The sequence below is a fragment of the Zalophus californianus genome, chromosome 14 (assembly GCF_009762305.2).
Source record: "Zalophus californianus isolate mZalCal1 chromosome 14, mZalCal1.pri.v2, whole genome shotgun sequence".
Lineage (NCBI taxonomy): Eukaryota > Metazoa > Chordata > Mammalia > Carnivora > Otariidae > Zalophus > Zalophus californianus.
Genome location: NC_045608.1, coordinates 5326154 through 5342057, shown reverse-complemented (window position 1 = coordinate 5342057; position 15904 = coordinate 5326154). Strand labels below are relative to the sequence as shown.

Here is a 15904-nt window from a genome sequence, read left to right as displayed (position 1 = left end):
GAAAGAAAAGGAAAGGAAAGGAAAGGAAAAAGAAAAGAAAGGAGAAGAAAAGCTGAAGCCCAATGTCACAAACCATTGGGGCACACATACCGCAAGATTCCACTCAGACGAGGCAGCTGGAGGAGTCTCCGGTCATAGAGACAGGACCCAGGATGGGGGCACCAGGGGCCAGGGAAGGGGGCCGGGGCACTGGTGCTTCCTGGGGACAGAGTCTCCGTTGGGAGGATGGATGGCGGTGATGGCCACAGACGGCACACTTTCAAAGGGCTGATATCCACACAATGATAGAAGTCTGAGCTGTACAAGGATAGAAGAGGAACCCCCACGAAGCGCAGGCTGTGTGGTTAGAGCTTTGAGAAACCTCTCAGGAGGCTGGCTGGAAGCTGAGCTATAAGGAAGCAGACCCGAGAGAGTCAGTCGATCTTTGATCAAGAACTGGGGAGGGAGGCGGCAGATAAGATATGGGTGGGGAGGGCTTGGGGAGGAAAAGCAGGTCTGGTGGACCCCTGGAGAGTTCTCTGCAGCCTCCAGAAGAGGGAAGTGAGGGGCTGGGGGGCCTCCAAACTGTGCCTAAGCCCACTCTGGGGGGACCTCTTCCTTCCTGGGCCCGTCCTGGGCCAGAGGGAGAAGTGCCACGGGGCGTGAGGGGGGCAACCCGCTGGCTTCCCGGAGCGACACACACCCACACAGGGTCTGTCCCAGAAGGAGGACCCCGCCATGCAGAGGGGCAGGAAGGGGACACAGGCCAGTGATGCGGGCTCGCTGCTTCCCAGGCATCCCCTCTGAGCCCTGGGCGCCCCTGCTGAGACCCGCATGCCCTCTCTATAAAACGAAAGTCGGAGGTGTACCAAGGCTGAGACAGCGGACGCAGCCCCCTACAATGCATTGCCTCTAGATAATTTTAAAACAATAATAAGGGGCGCCTGGGCGGCTCAGTCGTTAAGCGTCTGCCTTCGGCTCAGGTCGTGATCCCAGGGTCCTGGGGTGGAGCCCCGCATCGGGCTCCCTGCTCGGTGGGAAGCCTGCTTCTCCCTCTCCCACTCCCCCTGCTTGTGTTCCCTCTCTCGCTGTGTCTCTGTCACATAAATAAATAAAATCTTTAAAATAAAAATAAAAATAAAACAATAATAAAACCCACTCAAACTCAGTCTGCTTCTTATTATCACCATGCAGCAGTCACTCTAAAAAAGAGTCAGTGATGAAATATTCCCCATGAAAAAAATCTTTTATTGGCCTAAGTTTTCTAAACCAGGAGTTATCAAGCTACAGCCCACAAGCCAAATCTGGCCCCCAGCCTGTTTTCACAAATAAAGTTTTATTGGAACACAGCCAAGCCCATTCACTACATATCATTTACAGCTGCTTTCTTGCTTCCATGGCAGAGGTGAGGAGTTGTGACAGAGACCCACTTATCTGACTCTTTACAGAAAAAAGCTTGCCAATCCCTGTACTAAACGATTGCTGTGTTACTGTTGCATTTTAATAATATATACATAAGCTTCGAATTAGCACGTTTGGATCACTTACCCTTTAATACTGTATCCTACAGGAAATTTAGTTCGCAGAATTCCAGATGTCTCACACACACACACCCATTCACACACATGAAATATTTTAATAAATATCTTTCAAAATAGAAATGTATTCCTCTTTTTGCTTGTTTAAAACTAAAGAAGGAGGGGCAGCTGACTGGCTCAGTTGGCAGAGCATGCAACTCTTGATCTCCGGGTTGTGAGCTCAAGCCTCACGTTGTGTGTAGAGATTGCTTAAAAAATAAATAAAATCTTAAAATAAAATAAAATAACTAAAGAAAAGGGCGCCTGGGTGGCTCAATCGTTAAGCGTCTGCCTTGGGCTCAGGTCATGATCTCAGGGTCCTGGGATCGAGCCCTGCATCGAGCCCTCCATCGGGGTCCCTGCTCGGCGGGGAGCCTGCTTCTCCCTCCGCCTCTGCCCCTCCCCCCCACTCATGCTCTCTAGCTCAGATAAATAAAACCTTTTAAAAAATAAAATAAAATAGTGTGTTAAAAAAATGATCCACTCAAGGGTCAATTGCTGACCGAATTATTGTGACAATGAAATTCAACACTAAATTCCGTGTGTAATAGACACCATGGGCCACCTTCCCAAAACTCATTCTCTCCCACCCCCTTCTCTACTGATGGCAAAGGGCCCACCTTCCTCCAAGAGGCCACAAGATGCTGCAAAAGGAGGACCCTGTGCCCTCCTCAGGAAGGGATGCTGAAGATGCTAAGCCAGTCTTGGTAATACCATCCGCCTCACTCTGATTGGCTTGGGCGGGGGGTGGATACGTGACCAAATTCTGGCCAATAAGACAGGAGGGTGGTGTGCAGGGGGACTTCGGAGAAAAATGGTCTCAGAAGGGCTCGGGGAGGAGACGCTTCCTGCACCTCTTCCTTCGGGATGTTATCCCATCTGGATGAGATGCCTGGGTGGGAGGCAGCCATCCTGCTCTGCAGAAAATGCTGGAGAAGTGGGATGGGAAGAACCTGGGCCCTCAGTATAGCTATCCTTGACCACTGAAACCGAGAGCCCCAAAGCAGCCCCGTCGCAGGACTTCCCCAGTGTGGGAACAATAAATGTCTTCATGGCTAAACTGTTTGGGTTGGTGCTTTCTAGTCCTTTCAGCCAAAAGCATCTCAGTGAATACAGATATGAAACCCTCTGGCCAGCAACCAGCAACCACACTCAACAGCTTTATTGACTGATTCATTCAGGGTATGTTGACCGAGTGTCTTCTATGTATCGGGACAATCCTCGGCCCTGGAGATCATGGGAGAGGTCCATTCTCTTGTAGAGGTGCATTCCAGTGGGTGGGGCCAAACACAAAAGCAAGTCCATAAATAAGCAAACAAAATAATTTCAGATAATGCTAACTGCTGAGAAAGAAACAAAATGGAGCAGTTGGAGAGAGAGAGTGAGGGTAGGGCTTCTCTGAGAAGGTGGTATTTGAGCTAAGCACTGAATGAAGAAGAGCCAGCCATGTGAGGACCTGGGAAAGGCATTCCAGGCAGAGGGCACAGCAAGTGCAAAGGCCCTGAGGTGAGAGCGAACTTTGTGTGGTCAAGGAACTGAAATGCAGAGTGTGAGCGTGGCATGGTTATGGCAGCAGCTTTTGGGGAAGTATCTGGAAGGGCACAAAAGGCTCACAGTCCAAATTTCTCTCCTCCCTTCTTCTCTCCTTCCCTCCTCTCTCATTCTTTCTCTCTCTCTCTCTCTCTCTCTCTCTCTCTCTCTCTCTCTCTCTCTCTCTCTCTCAGGGCTTTTGTTCCCAGGTCTAAAGTGTATGATCACTGGTTTGTTGAAATCTGGGCTGAGTTTTCAGGTTCCTCTTTTTAATTCAAGAGGACCACTTAACCTCTCACCATGTGTGGGCCTGACACCACACCGGCTTTTCAAATGAAAGCCAAGTTTTTGTGCTTCAGCTTGACTAAACAGTTCATTTGCAGCGAGTCCCTGTCTGTTTCGCTGTTTGTCCGGCTGGAGTACCCTTTTCTGTCCTGCCCAGAAAACTGCAGCTCCTGTCGGGGGCCCCTCCTCAGCCAGTACCCATCTCCTCCGCCTGGGGCCCACTGAGGCATGGGGACACGGTCTACAGCATCAGGGCAAGAAGATGGCCACGGTGCAGCTGGCCAGGAGCATGCCAATGTCAGTACAAAGGATCCTTGAGGATAGATAGAGAAAGGCCCTTGCCTGTTTTAAAAATTCACTCAACTGTAGAACAGCAAAGTTGCCTTTGCTTTCCTGAGCAGGGAGTTATTCTGGCCACCAGACTGAGGTGTGTGGTGGAGGTGGCTGAAACCTAGGCAGAAGCAGCTTCCAAAAACATTATCTGGCAAGCGATGGATGCCGACACCATTCTAGACACAGTGGCCAACAGCTGAAATGGCTTGTTGCCAGAGACAGGGTGGTGCCAAGGGGGACCCCCGGACACTCACAGCGCTGTTGGTTTAAGCATGCCTCCTGTGGGCATGAGGGGTGCATCAGCCACAGCCTCATACAGGTTAAAGACCCGTAGGGACAAAGATATTACTCTCACACCACTGAGTCTATACTAACACTTAGGAGAAATGCTCTCAGGGAAAGAAATCTGCTCCAGTGAGGGTGTATTACCGAGGTCGCAGAGGGGCCCTCTTTCAAAGCAAACAGTATCGAGTTACTTCCTGTCTAAACCCTGCACTGGCTTCCCATTGCACAGGCATAAAGCCACAAGGCCCTGGGCCACCTCCCCTCCCCTACTTCTTTCCCCCCTTTCCCTCCCTGAGCTGCAGCCATCCTAGCCTCTCGTGGATCTTCTGATGTGCTCAGCTTGTGCCCACCGCAGGACCTTGGCATGTGCTGTGCTCACTGCTTTCAGCTGCCCCTCCCCCCCGGCAGCTCCCTCGAGGTCCAGCTTCAAAGTCACCTCCCCAGAGAGGCCTCCCCTGGCCATCGCATTCCTCATCATGTTGTCCTGTTTTATTTCCATGACTCCCTGATATCATCTAGCCTGATTGTTACTGTTTGTCTCCTCCACTGGCAATGAAAGCAGCACGAGGACAAAGACCTTACCTTTTGTCACAGTAGGGCCCACAGCATGCGAGGGGCATGAGGGCTTGTGGAATGAATGAATGAATGAATGAATGAATAGAGGACTGGTCCCACTGGGGGAAGTCAGGGAAGGCTTTCTGAGTTGCCATCTGATGGACAAGGAGGAACTGGGCTATTCACCTCAAATCTGGCTGACCACCAGGATCCTGGGGGCTATACCGCATGCCGAGCTCAGGTCCCAACCTCGGAGATTCTCTGGTGTGGGTCCAGCACAACGCCTGATGTCGTTTCTGCCTCCCCGTGCGCCCTTCGCACACAGTGTGGGTGGAGAGCCGCTCAGCTCGGGCCGTGGCCCCAGCACCTGGGAAAGTGACAGAAATGCAAATTCTTGGGCGCCTGCGTGGCTCAGTTGGTTGAGCGACTGCCTTCGGCTCGGGTCATGGTCCTGGAGTCCCGGGATCGAGTCCCGCATCAGGCTCCCTGCTCAGTGGGGAGTCTGCTTCTCCCTCTGACCTTCCCCCCTCTCATGCTCTCTCTCATTCTCTCTCTCAAATAAATAAATAAAATCTCTAAAAAAAAAAAAAAGAAATGCAAATTCGTGGTTTGGATCCCAGAGCTGCTGAATCAGGTGAGGTCCAAGGATCTGTGTTTTCACATGCCTTCCAGAGGATTGATATTCACTCAAGATAGGCCATGGGAGGAGGGAGCCCAGACAGCCAAATGCTGTACCCATGCCTGCGATGGGAGGGAGGGACTCCCACACTGACCTCTTTTCTAGCTCCCTCTCCCTGAGAAAGGCCCCAGGCTGTGCCCCATTCCACCCTTTCCTTGAGGAGGCTGAGATCCCGGGGCGGCCTCACCTGATCTTGTGCTTCATGTTGGCTCTCGTGCTGCTACCCGGACTGGAGTTAGTGCAATCCACGGGCTCCGTGGGAGAAGGGCTCTTCCCTGCATGCTCCTCTGGCCCAGTCCTGCTCCACCGGCAAGGGAGAAAAGTTGTCAGGGCAGAAGGTGTTTATTTCAGCAACGTGTCTGTGGGCTCCAAGTTCCTGAAACACGATCCTCGGAAACCTGCTCCCGAGGAACCGGACACCTGAGCCACCTGGGCACTGTGCAATTTGTCGTGCAGGTCAGGTAATAGCCACACAGGGCTGGGGCTGCGGGGGGGGTTGTCTTTCCCTTGTCCCTCTACTTCCACTCCCCCCCATCTAATCTGTTCCTTTGTTCTTTTTTTTTTAAGATTATTTATTTATTTGAGAGAGAGAGAGAGAGAGAGGAGCATGAGAGGGGGGAGGGGCAGAGGGTCCTGCCGAGCAGGGAGCCCGATGCGGGACTCGATCCCGGGACTCAGGATCCTGACCTGAGCTGAAGGCAGTCGCTTAACCAACTGAGCCACCCAGGCGCCCTCCTTTGTTCTGATAGTTCTTGAATTCTTTCACTTCTCTCCATCTGGAGTGTTTCAGAATCACGTCCCCCTAAAAAGATACGTTCAAGTCCTACCCTCAGGACCCGCGAGGGTGACGTTACTTGGGAATCGGGTCTTTGCCAATGTGATCGTGCCCAGGTGAGGTTATACTGCACGAGGGTGGGCCCTAAATCCATAGCGAATGTCCTCGTAAGAAGAGGGACACAGAGACACGCCAACGGAAGCCGGCCACACGAAGAGGGAGGCAGAGCTGGGAATGATGTGTCTGCAAGCCAAGGACACGGGCGCCACCAGGGGCTGGAAGGGCGAGGAGGACTCCCTCCTACAGGCTTCCAAGGGAGCACCCCTGTCCCCACCTCGGTTTCCCACTTCTGGCCTCCAGAGCTGAGGGAGAATAATTTCTGTTGTGAAACATCATCTCTAGCTGGATGGCCAGATGCCCCCCTGAAATGCCGGGGTCTCCAATGCTAACACAGAAAGGGGGTGCATGGTAACTGGGGGGTTACTCAAACTCTCCCCACGCTCTCCCCTTATGCTGCGCCTTCCCCACTGGCTGCTCTCTCACCAGTTTTGTTTTCTTCCTGTTTCCACATCTCACGTTCCCTGGAATTTCTGAAAAATAAAGAACTGAAATCAGAGCTTGGCCCAGCACAGAGCTGACAATAGGAACGGAGTTCTTATTTAAATAAAACAAAACAGGAACTCTTATCTTCCTGCAGAACAGCAGCTGCTCAGACACTGTTGGGAGCTAACACTTTCTCCTTTAAGAAAGCACCTTTCAAGGGGTGCCTGACTTCGGCTCAGGTCATGATCTTGCCTTATGGGGCTCCCTACTTGCCTTGTGGGTCTCCCCACTCAGTGGGGAGTCTGCTTCTCCCTCTCCCTCTGCCCCCAACCCTGCTCTAGCTCTCTCTCTCTCAAATAAATAAATAAAAGCTAAGAAAGAAAGAAAGAAAGAAAGAAAGAAAGAAAGAAAGAAAGAAAGAAAGAAAGAAAGAAAGAAAGAAAGAAAGAAAGAAAGACACAAGCTTTCAAGTCAAGACACAAGCTCCATAAACCCTGTGAAGAAAGGTGGGGGTGGGAGAGGCACCCCGGAAAGTGAGAGGCTGGAAGATCCTTCCAAATCACCCACTGCCACTCCCTCAGGTCATAAATGTGGATCACAAAGTCCCCAGGGCCCTGCCACAGCCAAGACTCACTATGCGGTTCATTTTGTATAAAGACAAACTCTGCACAATTTCTATGGAAACTGTACATCTAAAAGCCTCAGAGAAACTCTTTGGAAAGCTGCACAAGAACCTGGTAATAGAAGTGGCCTCCGAGGGGTGGAGGTGGGGGGCAGTCAAAGCAGAGCAAGACTTACTTTTTGCCAAAACCCTTTCATACTTGTGTGGCTTAAAACATATCTGTGAATTCTTTGACAGTTCTCCATAAAAAGCGAAGCCTATTATGTATCAAAGGACACAGTCGACAGAGTGAAAAGGCAACCTACAGAATGGAAGAAAATATCTGCAAGTCAGATATCTGATAAGGGGTTAATATCTAGAATATACAAAAAACTCCTACAGCTCAGCAACAACAACAAAATCAAATAACCCAATTACAAAAATGAACTATTGGGACTTCATCAAGATAAAAAGCTTTTGCACAGCAAAGGAAACAGTCGACAAAACCAAAAGACAACCGACAGAATGGGAGAAAATATTTGCAAATGACATATCAGATAAAGGGCTAGTATCCAAAATCTATAAAGAACTTATCAAACTCAACACCCAAAGAACAAATAATCCAGTCAGGAAATGGGCAGAAGACATGAACAGACATTTCTGCAAAGAAGACATCCAAATGGCCAACAGACACATGAAAAAAATGCTCAACATCACAGGGTACCAGGGAAATACAAATCAAAACCACAATGAGATATCAACTCACACCCGTTTGAATGGCTAAAATTACCAAGTCAGGAAACGACAGATGTTGGCGCAGATGCAGAGAAAGGGGAACCCTCCTACACTGTTGGTGGGAATGCAAGCTGGTGCAGCTACTCTGGAAAACAGTATGGAGCTTCCTTAAAAAATTGAAAATAGAGCTGCTTGACGACCCAGCAATTGCACTACTAGGTATTTACCCCAAAGATACAAATGTAGTGATCCGAAGGGGCACCTGCACCCCGATGTTTATAGCAGCAGTGTCCACAGTAGTCAAATTATGGAAAGAGCCCAGATGTCCATCAACAGATGAATAGATAAAGAAGATGTGGTATATATACACAATGGAATACTACTCAGCCATCAAAAAAACGAAATCTTGCCATTTGCAACGACATGGATGGAACTAGAGGTAATTATGCTAAGCGAAATAAGTCAGAGAGACAATTATCATATGATCTCACTCCTATGTGGAATTCAAGAAATAAAACAGAGGATCATAGGGGAAGAGAGGGAAAAAATGACAAAATCAGAAAGGGAGAAAAACCATAAGAGGCTCTTAATCATAGGAAACAAACTGAGGAAAAAAAGAAGGAAACAAACTGAGGGTTGCAGGAGGGGTGAGGGCTGGGGCGATGGGGTCACTTGGTGATGGGCATTAAGGAAGACACGTGATGTAATGAGCACTGGGTGTTATATAAGCCTGATGAATCACTGACCTCTACCTCTGAAACCAGTAATACATTATGTTAACGAATCGAATTTAAATAAAACAATAAATAAATAAATAACCCAATTAAAAAATGAACAAAGGGCTTGAATAGAAATTTCTCCAAAAACGATATACAAATGGCCAACAACTATATGAAAAGATTCTCAGCATCACTGGGCTGCTCACTCTTGCAGCCCAGACCATGTGACGATGCTCTGTGTTGTGCTCTAGCAACAACCCCCAAGTGAGTGAGGAAGCCTCTCGATTCCCCCAACCATTTCTGACCCAAGCACCTGACGGAGCTGCACCTGGAACCGCCTTGCTGAGCCCAGTCACCCCCAGAGCCAGGGCGACACAATCCTCATACTTTGTGGTTTTCCACCACCGAGTCTGGAATAGTTTATGAAGCAGCGGTAGGTAACTAAACAATCCTGTTGAATTCTTTTAATTGTCTGTATATGTTAGGTAGGCTTTTCATACCTAATAAGTATAATTAAAAGATCATCTTTTAGAAATATAATTTAAAAGATAATTAAAGCCCGACTGCGGCTTTTGAAGCCTAAAAGTTTGCCCAAAAGCTAAAAAAAATTTCTAGATCAGTTTTTCGCCCACGTATCCCAAGGAAGTACTTTCAGATTCTTTTTTCCTGATTGTGGAATATCCTGAAAGTCTAGAGAATAATATCATGAACACCATGTGCCCAGCATCCAGCTCGAACAAATCGTAATAGAATGACATATTTTTTTCTGCTTGGTTTTTGAAAAGACTTAAAACAATTTTGATGAGGGTTAAAAAAATAATAATAACATAAAATTTGCCATCTTCTCTCCAGAACTTCTGCATTTTGCAAAAGTAAAACTCTGTGACAGTAAACAACATCCCCCCAGCTTCCTCCCTCCCGCAGCCCCTGGGAACCAGGATGCTACTTTCTGTTTCAGTGAATTTGACTACTTTAGATACTTTGTATAAGTGGAATCATACAGTGTCTAGCTTTGGGGGGACTGGCTTCTTTCTTTTTTTTTAATTGAGGTGAAAGAACAGTAACCTTGTACTGGGAACAATGCAGCGGCATTCAGTCTACCCACAATGACGTGCAGGCCCCCTCCCTGTCAAGTTCCAAAACATTTTCATCACCCCAAAATAAAACCCCAGACCCATTAACATTACTGGCCGTTCCTCCCCCCACCCAGCCCCTGGCAACCACCAATGTATTTCCCATCTCTCTAGATTGGCTGATTCTGGACATTTCATATACATGGGATCATGAAACATGTGGTCTTTATGCCTCTGCTGGTTTTTAAGAAATGCAATGCTGGGGCACCTGGCTGGCTCAGGTGGTGGAGCATGTGTCTCTTGATCTTGGGGTTGTAAGTTCAAGCCCCAAATAGGGTACAGAGATTACTTAAAAATAAGATCTTCGGGGCGCCTGGGTGGCTCAGTTGGTGAAGCATCTGCCTTCGACTCAGGTCATGATCCTGGGGTCCTGGGATCGAGCCCCATATCGGGCTCCCTGCTCAACGAGGAGTCTGCTTCTCCCTCTGCCCTTAACGCTGCTCATGCTCTCTCTTTCTCTCAAATAAATGAATAAAATGTTTTTTTTTTTAAAAAAAGGAAAATAGCAAAATGTGTTAAGTAAAGTAAAGTAAAGAAATAAAACAGGGTGGTGGAGTCAGGCATGACCCAATGGCCACTTTTGGTTGGGAGGCCAGAGAAGGTCTCTCGAACAGTTAACCTACACCTGGAATGACAAGAGGAGTCGGCCACTCAAAGACAGGGAAAAGCATTCCTGGCAGAGGGAACAGGATGTGCTGTCCTTGGGAGGTTTGAACTAATTCAGTATGGTAAAGAACACGGCAATTTGATAAATATAGTGAAGAAACAAAATCAAGTCATGTACAAGAGAGTGAGGGGTGGGAGAAGCCCTGGAGATCTCTCTGAAGAAATGACTTGGATATAAGCCCTGAAAGCTTGGCAGGAGGGAGGTGGGAGTTGGTGTTGGAAGGACCAGCAAGGGCCAGATCTTATAGAGCCTCAGCAGCCGTGCGAGAAAACTGAATTTTATTTTTGCCTGTGCTGGGAGGAAGCCAGTGAATTTTATTTAAGCTGTGAAGGGCCAGGAATCAGGCATACTTTTTAAAGGAATCCAGTGGAGAGTGGAGGGGTTTCAGAAATGACCTGAAAAGGCTTTTATGTTGAGAAGGTTTGCTCATCGAAATCAAAAATAAAAGTGGGGGGGGGAAGTCTGGTGGTTATCAGCTCCAACACAGGGTCACCATCCAACCCAGCAGTGCCTCTCCTAGACATATACTCCCGAGGATTGAAGGCAGGTGCTCAAACGGATGCTTACACGGGCATCTCCTCACAGCACTGTTCACAAGAACAAAAATACACATAACATAAAATTTACCATTTTAGGGGCATCTGAGTGGCTCAGTGGGGTAAGCGTCTGCCTTTGGCTCAGGTCATGATCTCAGGTCCCTGCTCAGTGGGGAGTCTGCTTCTCCCTCTCCCTCCCTCCCCCCAACACTCTTGAGCACTCTCTCTCTCTCTCTCTCAAATAAATAAATAAAATCTTTAAAAAAATTACCACTTTAAACCATTGGAGAAACAACTCATATGTCCCCCACCAGATGCATGGATACATAGAATGTGGTCCATCCACATGATGGAATATGATTCAGGCACAAAGAGGAAGAAGCAGGACACACACAGCTACGTGGTGGACGAACCCTGAAGGGAGGATGCTGAGTGAGGGGAGCCAGACCCTGAAGGCCACACGGTGTGTGACTCCGTGTGCGTGAAATGTCTGGAACAGGTGCGTCCGCAGCGACAGAAAGCACAAATTGGCGCTGCCAGGAGCTGGGGGAGGGACAGGAGGGGCGACCGCTTAGCTGGTACGAAGTTTCCTTTCAGAGTGATGAAATGTCCTGGAGCCAGGTAGAGGGGACGCTTGCACAATGTTGCGAACGCACAAAACGCCACTGAATTGTGCGCTCTAAAATCCTTAAAACGGTGCATTTTATGTTATGTGAACGTCACCACAGTTTGAAGAAGGGAAGGATGCCACGCTGGTGAGGGACGCTAATAACGGGGAGGCTGTGTGCATGGGGAGGGCGAGGCGTGTAGGGGAACTCTCCGTATCCCCCTCCCCTCAGTTTTGCTGTGAACCTGAAGCTGCTCTAAAAAATAAGGTCTATTAAAAAAATTGTAAAGGAGAGTGCCTGGGTGGCTCAGTTGGTTAAGCGACTGCCTTAGGCTCAGGTCATGATCCCGGAGTCCTGGGATGGAGCCCCACATCGGGCTCCCGGCTCAGCGAGGAGCCTGCTTCTCCCTCTGACCCTCTCCCCTCTCATGCTGTTTCTCTCTCGCTCGCTCTCTAATAAATAAATAAAATCTTTAAAAAAAATTGCAGAGGAGGATGAGAAGGAAATGCCAGGAGGGAGGAAGAGAGGGAGAGAGCAAGCGAGGGAGACATGCCTTGCTCACACCCTTTCTGGGGTGTCCAGCCGCTTCCTTGCGCCCCCTTGTGGCTGCTGGAGCTGCTGCGAGCGTCCTGGGGACAGTCCTGCGCAGGCATTGCAAACACGTAAGAGGGCTTTTGGTCATGGGCTCTCTGCTGGGGAATGTCACACAGTTTAGCCAAGTCAATGGTCCTGTGTAACTGTGGCTGCATAAATCTTGGGTCCCAAGAGCCAATCACTCAACCAGTCCCTAAGGATAAGGACCAGGAGACAGCCCTTTACTTGCTCAGGTAAGTGAACAAGGCTGTACCCGATAAGTAAGTCTCCAATGAGAAACATCACACATTTTTTAAAAAAATGACAGCCAAGCACCCTTACAGTTTGTCATAGCTGTGGGCATCCCGTATCTGATTTTGCCTCTCCCTCCCTCCCCATCCACCATAGCTAATAATTAGCACACAGTTCAACACCTAATGACAAGGTGAGGCAATCAATATAAACATCCGACGCCCTCCTGAAGGACAAAGTCCCCAGCTGATACACAAAGGGCTTCAAGAGATGTTTTTCACCCTGAAAGTGGATTTTGTCGGGTGGAATACTGAACGAGGTCCTTCTTATGTTGGAGGAAACTTAAAATAATGCTTAAGTTAAAACTGCTCTAAGATCCCATGATTCGCCTGGCCAAGATCAAAGTTTGCGAAGCCCTGTGCTGGCTCGGTTGCGGGGACCAGGCTTTGTTGGCTATTGTTGGCAGAAGTGTAAATTTGTATAACCTCTTTGGAGGGGGATCTGGCAAAGCCTGTCTAAATTTAAAATGCATGTGCCCTTTGACCCAGCAGTTCCCTTGAAAAGTTTGTCTTTCAGATATGCATGCACGTGTGGGCAAAGGGCTCTGTGTAAGAATAGCTTTGTCATACTGATTACATAGAAGCAAAATATTGGAAGGCACGTGAATGCCCAACAGTAGGGGGTTGCTTAACTAAATTATGGCCCATCTACACCAGCAGAACTTTCTGTGATGATGGAACTTGTCTCTGCGCTGCCCAGGATGTAAGCCCCAACAAATCTTTCTACTGAGCACTTGAAATGTGGCTAGTACAACTGAGGAACTAATTCTGTTAAATTTAAACTAATTTAGATGTAAATAGCCATGTGTGATTAGTGGCTGTGATATTAGTGCAAACCTACACAATGGAGTATTTTGCAGCTGGGACCAAGAAAGGAGGATCTGTATGTACAGATTAAAAAAAAAAAAGTACTTTTGGGGCACGTGGCTGGCTCAGTAGGTGGAGTGTCTGACTCTTGATCTCGGGGTTGTGGTTTCAAGCCCCATGTTGGGGGTAGAGATTATTTTAAAAAAATAAAATCTTTTTGGGGCGCCTGGGTGGCTCAATTGTTAAACGTCTGCCTTCGGCTCAGGTCATGATCCCAGGGTCCTGGGATCGAGCCCCACATCGGGCTCCCCGCTCAGCGGGAAGCCTGCTTCTCCCTCTCCCACTCCCCCTGCTTGTGCTCCCCCTCTCTCACTCTCTCTTTCTGATAAATAACTAAAATAAAATCTTAAAAAAAAAAAAAGGAAAGAAATCCTAATCCCCAGTGTGATGGTATTAGGAGGTGTGGCCTTCAGGAGGTGATTGGTCTTGAGGATGGAGCCACTGTGAGGGGATTAGTGCCCCTGGAAAAGAGACTCCCCCAGGGCGCCTGGGTGGCTCAGTCAGTTAAGTGTCTGCTTAGGTCAAGATCTCAGGGTCCTGGGATGGAGCCCCACATCGGGCTCCCTGCTCAGCAGGAGCTTCTCCCTCTGCCACACCTTGATCTTGGACTTTCAGCTTGCAGAGCTGTGAGGCACAGGGGATAAGAACATCCTAGATCTGCATCCTACAGTACAGTGGCCCCCAGCCACATGTTTCTCCTGAGCACAGTGTGGGGGGGGGGAGTGGAGTATGACCACTGCAACTGAGCAATCCATTTTCTGTCATTTTAATTTAACTTTAAGTAACCACGTGTGGCCATCATTTTAGACTCAAGTTACAAACCTGGGACCACTTGGTGGTCTTTCATTTTTCCACACCACGGAGTGACTCCTAAGAAGTCCCTGAAGCTGTTTGTTCTGCTGCCCCTAAATGTGCTTCCCGGGCCCTTGGCTCACCGGAGAGGCTCAACACCCAGCCCAGAAGAAGGTAAAACGCTGCTTCTCAGAATCGGAGCCTGATTCAGAAGCTTTGGGTCTTGAGCTGCGAATGCTGTGGCCAGAGCAGTGAAGCTAAGGGAATCCCGCCCCCCCCACACACACACACTGTGTTCATGGTGCTTAAATGGGGGCTCTGCGAGCTCGGTGGTGAAGGGCATTGTGCTGGAGCCAGGCTGCCTGGTGACCTCACGTTCCACATCAGTAAAATCTGGAAGATAACCAAGCCTTAATCACGGCGTTGTTAAGAAATGTCAAGTTAAAGTGAGTGCTGGGTATGTGTCCGCTGTTCATTTTCAGGGGCGGAGAGCCAACAGTGCCCTCAACACAACTGGTCAGAAAATTAAAACTGATACGTGCTATGAAGGGGACAGAAGTGGGTCGCCCCCAACAGTGGGCAGGAAAGGGAGGCCTGAAAGAGCAGTTGGGCCCTGATGAGAGATGTCAGGGGAGACCAGGCAGAGGAGGCTGTAAAGGGCCTGAGGCAGAAGAAAACCTTGAGGCCACAGGACCGCGGAGGCGAGCCAAGGCCAAGGGCTGGCATGGTGCTCTAAGTGGGACGTGTGGTCCTTGGACGGTTTTAAGTGGGGGAGGGCTTCTGGTTTTCAACATCTAACTGGGTCTGGCAAACCAGCACGAGGAAAGACTCAGTCACCCTCCAGGGGTCCCTGAGCTCACCCCCTTCCTCATGCCCTTCACACCCCATGTGCTTTCCCCTCCTGGTTGTTGCATTTGCCCTAAGAGAGAGTTGGAAATGGTGAGGAATGAGGGCCACGGGCTCAAGCCATCATCATTCTAGAAATCTGTGCGCCCCACACAGCTGGGAGGAGTGGCTTGTCCAGGGCCCCAGTAGGAGCAGAGAGACCAGCTAGGGGGTTAAGAGGAGGGAAATCGGCGGCTTGGACCGAGGTGCAGAGCTACCAGGGTCTGGCTGTGTTTTGGAGGCTGAGCGATGGTAGGTGCTGATGGACGCCGCTGGAGGTTCGAGAAGAGGAAGGCAAACTCTTCAGCCTGAACACAAGGACACGGTGGAGATGTGAGCTGGGCCAGAAAGACTAAGGGAGGGGTGGGTGGAGAAGGGACTGCAAATCCCAGACAATAAATCTGTTCTGCTTTGTGTTGTATTTTTCAAAATGGTGCACATCCATGAGGAAACAATCCGATGAATCCAGAATCCGGCGGGCCTGCTTCTCCAAAGTCAATGTCACTATTTAGGAAATAAAATAAGGCAGAGCATTGTCCTAGACTGAGAGAGGAAGGAGTGTTGAGTGAACGGAGAAGTTTGCATTGCCCTCGGCAACAAAGGGAGAGGCCCTCTGGCCTGACAACACGCGTACAGAGGTGGCTTAAGTCATGGTCACCTAACGATGGTTTTTCTAAAGTCATATCTCTGAGGTACACTGGTAGGGAAGTCGGTGCCATGTCTCCCCGGCCCCCAAGAGCAGCCCCCATCCAATAAAAGTTGGTGACGACATGGCCAATGCAACAGACTGATGGATGGAGGGGTCTGAGAGTGACAGGTGTCACTGAGCATCCAGAACCAGAGAGGCCCACACTGAGGTGGTAACTTCTGCCTCCACCTGGGTCATCAAAATCCTCAAGGACATCCAAGAGACAAAAAGAAGCAGAAAAAACACAT

The 15904-nt window shown here is 49.1% G+C and overlaps 1 non-coding gene across 1 annotated transcript; it reads left to right on the top strand.

Moving 5' to 3' along the window:
* The first annotated feature begins 15526 nt into the window (after positions 1 to 15526).
* On the top strand, positions 15527 to 15653 carry LOC113913420. Its single transcript, XR_003517204.1, has one exon. It is a non-coding gene; the product is annotated as a U6atac minor spliceosomal RNA (small nuclear RNA).
* Positions 15654 to 15904: the final 251 nt, after the last annotated feature.